General features: G+C 49.3%; 1 non-coding gene across 1 annotated transcript; it reads left to right on the top strand.

Moving 5' to 3' along the window:
• The first annotated feature begins 4397 nt into the window (after window positions 1–4397).
• On the top strand, window positions 4398–4472 carry TRNAK-CUU (transfer RNA lysine (anticodon CUU)). Its single transcript has one exon. It is a non-coding gene; the product is annotated as a tRNA-Lys (tRNA).
• Window positions 4473–8575: the final 4103 nt, after the last annotated feature.

Here is an 8575-nt window from a genome sequence, read left to right as displayed (position 1 = left end):
TCGAGAAGTTCGCAATTTGTCGGATCAACAAAAACCGGCATGGAAAAATTCACATCAATGATGAGTTCACTGGTCAAGATTACCCAAGTGTTCTACGGCGGCGGCCTGGGGTGATTCATCGGGTCGTAGGTTGATGGACACAGAATTTTGACTACGGCACTTCAAGTCCAGGGGCCATCAATCGAAGCTACTGTTTATTCCAGGAAGCCACACCGCCGATCGGATCCACACGCATGCAGTGAAACGCAAAAATTGGAAATCAACTATGACTGGGACGGTTTGGTCAAGCTAGTTATGACTTGGAGAAGGACCCAGGGGTGGATACGGACACAGACGACTCCGCGGCGGCCACCTCACCCCGAGTCGCCTTGCTGCAAACAAGCGCTGGCAGGTGCCACCGCGGCGAGCCTTTGCAGAGCCGCCGACGCTCTCCGGCCCGAGCCGCCTCGTCTCCAAGCCACCGGCGAGCCGCCCGGTTGTACTCTGCTGCTCGAATTCTCTTCAAGGCGCCTCAACCTGCCCCGTCGTGCCTCTGCAACCGGGTTGACTTCGCCCGCAGCCTCACTTCCTGTTGGACCTCGTTTCAAAGCTCTCATCGCCTCGCGTCTCTCCTCCGCTGAGCCGCCCATGGAGCTGTCCCCGTCTCCTGCTAAAACCGTTGCCGCCCGAGGGCGCCGCTACCAGCGAGCCCCTGTCTGCCTCGAGCCGCTGCATCCACCTCTTGTTAGCATCACCACTTTAGCTGTGACTTGCAAAGTTGCTGCCGCCATGGCCTCGCGTCGCTCTTGCGCTGAGCCGCCCGATGCGTCATCCCCGCTACCTGCTGAAATTGCTACTGCCCTGAGTCGCGTCGAGCCGGCTGCGCCGCGAGCTACCCTCACTGCTCCTGAACTGCCGTGGCCTCAAGCCGCCCAACCACCCGAGCTCTTTGAGCCGCCGAATCATTGAAGTCTCACCTGCAATTTGCCTCTGAGCCGTCCGCTTCGAAGGCGTCCTCGCCCTGCGGCCATCCGCTTCGAAGGGATCCGCGCCCCAAACTCTGCCTCCGTTAGAGTCATGCCTGATCGGATCAATCCTCAGGCTGTGGTCTGCGTTTTCATTACATCACTGTTTCAGTCTACTACACATGCAAGTGGAGACAAAAACAACAATGGGGCAGAAACAAGTTGCATCAGACACTCCTGTCGCTGTTCACGTGAAAGATATCATGGACAAAATCACTTGGTTGCAGGCGGAACAAAAAAAGGGAGATCACGCAGTGGATGAGTCAATTGGAGCTGGAGAATCAAGTAAACAGCACATCCATATTGCTGGTGCCTTTGTGCAAGATTTTGGATCTCCGTATGGATCATCTGTGGTCCGAATAAGGCAGGTGATATCCATCCAAGTTTGTTTTATTAGCACATATTGTTTTTTGTCAAAGAACAGTTTATCTTTGCCTTGTTCTGCAATATTGTTTATGCAGGACAATTGTTCATTACAAGAGCGATGGTCGTGTCATGGATGTATAGCTCGCGCCACCATTATCATGCGCTAGCATCTGACCGTGCCATGATGCTCGACGAATATATGTGCAAACCGCCGTTTTTACAGCCCAATTTACATCAATATGACGTGGTTGATTCGCCCGTCTGCGCGGCTTACCGCGCCTGCGATTGACTCGCCCATCTGCGCTGGCTTACAACGCCGCGGCCGGCTCATCTGTCTGCTCCCGCGGCCGTGATTGATTTCAGCTTCACCGTGGTGATCATCAACTCTGCGGTGGATAATTTCTGGCCTAACATATCAGGTGAAATCCATCCAGTATATTTTTATATTACATATTGCTTTCTTTAAAAGAGCAATTACTCTGGCTTGCGAGTTCTCTAATGCAGGACAAGTTGTCTACTGCAAAAGGGACTATTATATCACTGAGCTGTTGAATGATTCATACCGGTTTATATCACGGTCAAATATGGAGAATCTCAAGACAACTCCTCGAGTCGTCTTAAGACTCGGGGGCTACAATGACATGACTCAACAAATCTTGCCAGTTCCAGCAAATTCAAGAAGCCCGGGTCATTGGAGGGAAGATAACCCGGCCCCGGAGACTACTGCTATATTGATGAAAATTTAAAGGCCGTCGAAAATTTCCGGCTCAAAACGAAGATTCCGGTTTAAAATCTGGCTCAAGGGAATTTGCTGCCATGATGCACGGTTCAAACATGGGTATCCTACCTTATTGGCTTATCACATTATTGGTTACTTGGGGGCTTCCTGCTCATCGAGCATAGCTATGACTACCCTTGTTGATCCAGCTTGTAAGCCTAGAATGAAACATTACTTGGGGGCTCTTGTTAATGAACAAGAGCTTTGTTGACCCGTGTAATAGGCTTGGACGCTAGGTGTATTCACCAAAAAATCTGGGTTATCCTGCCTTTTTTAAGTCTGCCACTCCGCCCAGGTAATCCTGGAATGACTCGCAGTACTCTTGATAGTCAATCTTATACAGACCGTGAACTTGTCAAAGTTAAAACGGCGATTGTTCATGTGAGGCCTGGCTTACAAGGTTGAATGAAGGTTTAACTCAGTGGCTGTGCGGCCCTTGAAAAGCACTTGACTTGAAGGCTTGGCAGCCTGTGAAAGCCTTGTTTTGTATTTGATTTGAACATTTTTTGAGGTTCATCTCTTGTGATATGTTAATACATGGTTGAAAACCGATGAGGGCTATGTGGCCTTGTGGTTCATCTATGAATCTATCCGGAGTTTTGTTAACCTGGCCTGGCTTTGGACTTTAAGTCGCCAGTATGATGATTATGTACTTGGAGTGCTGTGCTCTAAGCTTTGGGATGTTACCCCTTGCCGCATATGGCGTGATAAGCCGACGGTATGAATAAATTGAACAGGGCGTTGTGCTCTATCTTTGGGCTGTTATCCTTATTGCATATGGCGTTGTAAACCGGCAGTATGAACTGATTTCATAGGCCATGTAGCCTTGATTATATGACTCATCATTGAGCATCTTTGGGTTTGATAACCCGCCCTGATAGCAGACTTTAAGTCGCCAAGATATTTTGCCTTGAGCAATCAAAATGATGATATTTCATGACTCCGGGTTGATACTGGCCCCGAATTATAATTATCAAGGCATCACCATGGTATTAATCTACATGTATGTCTTTCAATAATGGTATGAATATTTTGGGTTTGATACACCGCCCTGGCTATGGACTTTAAGTCGCCAGTATACTTTGGATTTGCGCAATTGGGATTATGTGCTTATGACTATTTGGGTGGTCACCCTCACTGGATGTGGTGATGTAAGCTGGCAATTTGAGCCAATTTTCCAGGTATGTTTTTAAAATTATTGGATGAATATGCAAGGTTTGATAACCCGCCCTGGCTTTGGACGTTAAGTCGCCAGTATATTTTGGCTTGCGCTATTGAAATCATGCGCTTATAAATCATTGGATCATTGCCCTCATTGGAATGTAAGCGGGCAGTATGAGCCAATTCTACAGGTATGTTCTCCTGGTTATATAAATATGCGAGGTTTGATAACCCGCTCTAGCTTTTGACATTAAGTCGCCAGTATGTTTAGGCTTGAATGGCCTTAATTCTAGTCTTTTCCATAATGCATAAGACTACATTATGTTTGGGTTGTTACCCACCCTGGTTTTTGACGATAAGTCGTCAGGGTATATGTTGTTTAAAACTTTGTGCAGAACATGCAGAGCTTTACACATAAGTAAGAATACCGCTATTGCTCATATGAATCATTGCGTTTAAACCCATCATCTGGCCCGCTGAAAATATTGCCGAGTTATCCAGTTCTGGGTTATATTGTTCAATATTGAGTTTATTGAGGCTATGAGCCGCCAAAGTGATCTTTCAAAAATGGGACATGACTATGAGCCGCCATGGATGGGGTAATCAATTCTTGATTTTTTGCAAAGGTTATAAGCCGCCAGGTTGCATCCCGGAGGACAATGGATGCGCATTAAGTCGCTATTGGCCAAGAGCCGCCGATTATATTATTCCAATCTTTAATAGCCAACTTGGCTGGATTGTCATTATGATATTAAATGATTGAGGTTTTCAAAGTCGCTTCAGTGCAATGGCTATTATTTTATCAATGAATATGATTTATTCTACAATGGAAGGAATAGTCCGGAGTCGCTGCAGGCTCACGACCCGACACTTGGGGGCTACATTATTCAAGTTGAGATTTCATCAAATATGCAAGTCCCATGTCACTGCCAGCATGCACCATGGCACTTGGGGGCTAATGCAAAGTCATTTTTTGCTTGCCTTATTGAAGACCCGACCCATCACATAGTGATGAGCCGGCCCTTGAGAGCTACTGATTGCTCCTATCAAAAATTCAAAGTACACAAGCCTTAATCCATTATATTGAAGGGTCCATTGCTCAGTTGGTAGAGCACAAGGCTCTTAACCTTGTGGTCGTGGGTTCAAGCCCCACAATGGAGGCTACATCATATGATGTTATTTTCGATGAAGTATATATAAAGTCCCAACACTACAAAAAAAAGACACATCCGTGACATTTTGGGCCGAACGAATTTTTTTTCTGTCATACTTATGACACTTCTATGACAATAATTGTGACAAAACACGGTATCATCATAGATGTGGTGGGGTCCTACTTCTATGACAAAAAATCATGACAGAAAATGGGCTTTTTGTCCTGGGCGGCCCGGGGACGCAGTTGCATGACATTCTTTGGGCCGTCCATGACGGAAAAAACCATGGTAGAAGCGAGGGCGAGGAAAATATCGGGGTGTTCCCGGTAAGGGTGGGTGGTCGGGGCCGAGCGATGCGCGTTTCTCTCGTACACGCATGCGCGTGGGTGCGAGGCGTTGGGCTCTAACTGAACCCGAGCGAGGCGTTGGGCTCTAACTGAACCCGAGCGATTGCACTGCAGGCTACGCATTACTGAACCTGAGCGATCGATCGATGGTTGTTAACTGAACCCGATTGAGCGATTCCTTCGCTACTGCTGCTAACTGAAGCCGATCGATGCTGCCTCTGGATGAATAGTGAGCGTTGCTGGGGGGTTTGGATGAACAGTTCCAAGTGGGGGTGGATGAACAGGACCCCGTGGTGTTGCTTCTGGATGAACAGGACCCCGATCGATCGAGCCGGTTGGGGCAGGATGAACAGGACCACCCCGTGGAGGGCAGGATGAACAGTAGACAGTGGAGGGCAGGATGAACAGTAGTCTTGGAGGGGTGGTTGACAGGAGCCCGTGAAGAGGGCTGGTTGAACAGTAGCCGGTGGAGTAGCGCGCGGTGGAGGCTGGATGAACAGGAGCCCGTGGATGAACAATCGCAGGTGGAGGCTGGAGGAGGTCGACGGTGGATGAACAATAGCCCGTGGAGGCTGGAGGGGGTCGACGGTGGAGATGAACAGTATCCCGTGGAGTCCCATTTTGCGGTACGCCACACCCATCCTGATGAACAGGACCCCCGTTTCGACTGTAGCACTCCAACACAAGTCCGTTTCCTCCGTTTTGCGGTACGCCACACCCCTCCCGATCAACAGGACCCCCGTTTCAACCGTAGGAGGTCCGTTTCCTCTGTTTTGTGGTACACCAGACCCCTCCCGATGAACATGATCCCGTTTCGAACGTGGCCGGTCGAACACAAGGCCATTTCCTCCGTTCTGCGGTACGCCAGGCCTCGTTTCCATCGCTGTTCCGTCCAAGCCCTCCCGATGAACACGATGACGCATTCCGTTCCGACCCAGCCGGTTGGCTCCCCATGAACACGATGACGACGCAGTTTCTCCGTTCCGACCCAGCCATGTACATGAGCCCTGGCCGTACGTATGCGCGAGTAGGCGTTCGAGACCCTGCCCGTATGTACGTACGTGGCCATATTTTCTTTCTTGCACACTGGCCGCTGTACGTATGTGTACATGCTACGTGCGCGCCTCTACTACGACACTTGCGCGCCTCTACATCGACCAGTATGTACGTACACGTTCGCGAGCAGAATGACAACGCTACATACGCTTCGACCAGGTGGGTCCCGACTGTCAGGCACTTCCTTGCTTGCGAAGATGTAGCTGGTGGGTCCCAGCAGTCAGGGGGGCGAATCATTTTTTTTGCCCGGATGCACTTCCTTGCGTGCGAAGATGTAGCTGGTGGGTCCGAGCAGTCAGGGGGAAACATTTTTTCCGCGAAATACGGTGGCCCGTCCGGTGGGTCCCCGCTGTCAGGTGGAGGAATAATTGTTTTGCGCGTAATAAGGGGGCACTTCCTTGCTGCGGCCGTGGACCCAGTTGTCAGCCTCTCCACGTACAGTCCATGTCCGATGGAAGCCGTTCCTGGACCATGTTGACCACACCGCGCCAAGAGCACCAGGGCGGTGGATGACAGCGAGGCCTAGGAAGGGGACGACTCGGAGCCGGGGAAGACGCGGCAGTGGATGCCCATGCATAGAGGAGTACGAGGGTTCACTGGTTCGCTGCGGTGTGAGGCTGCCGTCGCCGCAGAATAACAGGGGGTGTGGATGAGTAGAGGGATGGCCTGGCCAGCGATGGGAGTAGTAGGGGGTGATGAGGCCTCCGCTGCATCGCAGCCGGCCACGGGTGGCAGGAGCACGAGGCACGACCGGCGCTGCTTTGGGCGGCTGGAGCAAGAAGACCAGAGGTTGAAGAAGCACTACGGCCGTTGGAGGGACATCGTACGGTCACTGGAGCTAGAATCGTTCATATTGACTAAGTTGACAAAGCCTCCGTCCCCGTCAACTTAGTTGGCCCACAAGTCAGCCTCCCACTATTGTGGGTCCCAGCTAGCAGGGGGTATTCATTTTTTTGTGCGTAATAAGGAGGAACTTCCTGGCGTGCGAAGATATAGCTGGTGGGTCCAACCTGTCAGCGATGGGAAAATTTTCGTGAAATACAGAGGCCCTTCCGGTGGGTCCCAGCTGTCAGGTGGAGGAATCATTATTTTGCGCGTAATAAGGAGGCATTTCCTTACGTGCGGCCGTGGACCCAGCTGTCAGCCTCTCCACGCACAGTCTACTTCCGATGGTGTTGTTCGTTGACCACGTTGACCACTCCGCGCCGAGCGCATCCAAGGTGGTGGACGACGGCGAGGCCCCGGACCGCAACGAGCCGGAGATGGGAAGACGCGGGAGTAGAGTCGCAGACGGAGAGGTGTACGAGGGTTAACTGGTTCTGGTGCGGTGTGGTTCGGCAGTCGGTGGAGAAGAACAGGAGGTGTGGAGGGGTGGAGGGATGGCCTGGCCAACGGTGGAGTAGCGCTTCACAGCGAAGCATGCTAAGCAGAGCTGCTAGCAGCAGGAGGCAGGAGGTGGTGGTCCCGGCGGCACTGGAGGAAGAAGACGAGAGATTGAAGATGGATGCCGGTCGTTGGATGTAAATCCAACGGGTAACGATGTCAGAATCATTTGTTGACTAAGTTGACAACGACTTGCATTGGCTTCGACCTATTGGCCCACATTTCAGCCTCCAAAAATGTGGCACATATTCAACCCATTTTTTGAGAATTTACAGTATTTTTTTGCGGGGTAGAATTTACAGTCCATTTGATCTCTTTTTTTTGAACTACAGTCCATTAGCTGGGCTGGGTGAACAAATAATGTAGCGTCCATACGGCCCATTTATGTTTTTCCTAAAAAATTACAGGCCATTTGCACTTTCTCGAAATACACGATTTTGCTGGGCTTATTCTAATTATAATGTTGGGGTGGGCGCAACAATGTTATCAAAAAAAATCTTACCAAACTTTTGTACACAATCACCAAGATTTTCGTTGCCAAAAAAAATCCAGGATTTTATTGTTAAGAAATTATTTTTATAAGTTAATAAGATGTGGGATATTGTTTTCTTACATATGTAAGTATCTGTTAAATATATGATGACAATAACAATAATATATAAAATAATTTAAATATATATAATATAGTTAGAAGGGAAACATAAGTTGGACCAGGCGTTCCTATTCTTATATAGAAAAATAGAACAGACCTCTGCGTTTTCTTAAAAAAAACATAAATTGGGCTGCCGATGTTTCAGGAAAAATAAAACCTCGGATGGGAGGTCCATAGGCCAGTCGATACATGACGGCCCTCAAGAAAATACAAACAGGCCTATGGACCTCCCATCCTAGGTCGTGGGTTGCGCATGTTCAAAAAGAAAGCCTAGACGGGGCAGCCCAAAACCCAGCTGATACTTGATGCCCGAGTGATAATAAATGATACCTGCCAGCTCCCCGGCTTCGTTGTGAATTTATATCCTATAGTAACTACGTTGAAGCATCTAAAAAAATGTAACTATGTTGACAAACCCATGGGCCCCAACGTCAGTATAGCATTAGGAGGAAGTATTTTTTCGATGAGGCACTTGCTTGCGTACGGCCATAGACCTGGTGGGTCCCGACTGTCCGCCTCTCCATGTACAGTCCTCTCCAGATTCCTCTCGTTTGTTCAGCATGTTCACAACGGCAGACAGCGGCGTCCCTCATTTTCTCTGTTTTTCGCACACTCGACATTGTGTGGGCATCTTGAAAATAGCATATCTTTTTGACTGTGCATCATATGAAGAT

The sequence above is a fragment of the Aegilops tauschii genome, chromosome 1, assembly GCF_002575655.3.
Source record: "Aegilops tauschii subsp. strangulata cultivar AL8/78 chromosome 1, Aet v6.0, whole genome shotgun sequence".
Taxonomy (NCBI): domain Eukaryota; kingdom Viridiplantae; phylum Streptophyta; class Magnoliopsida; order Poales; family Poaceae; genus Aegilops; species Aegilops tauschii.
The sequence above is the reverse complement of the archived record's forward strand: the minus strand, read 5'-3'. Positions and strand labels throughout refer to the sequence as shown.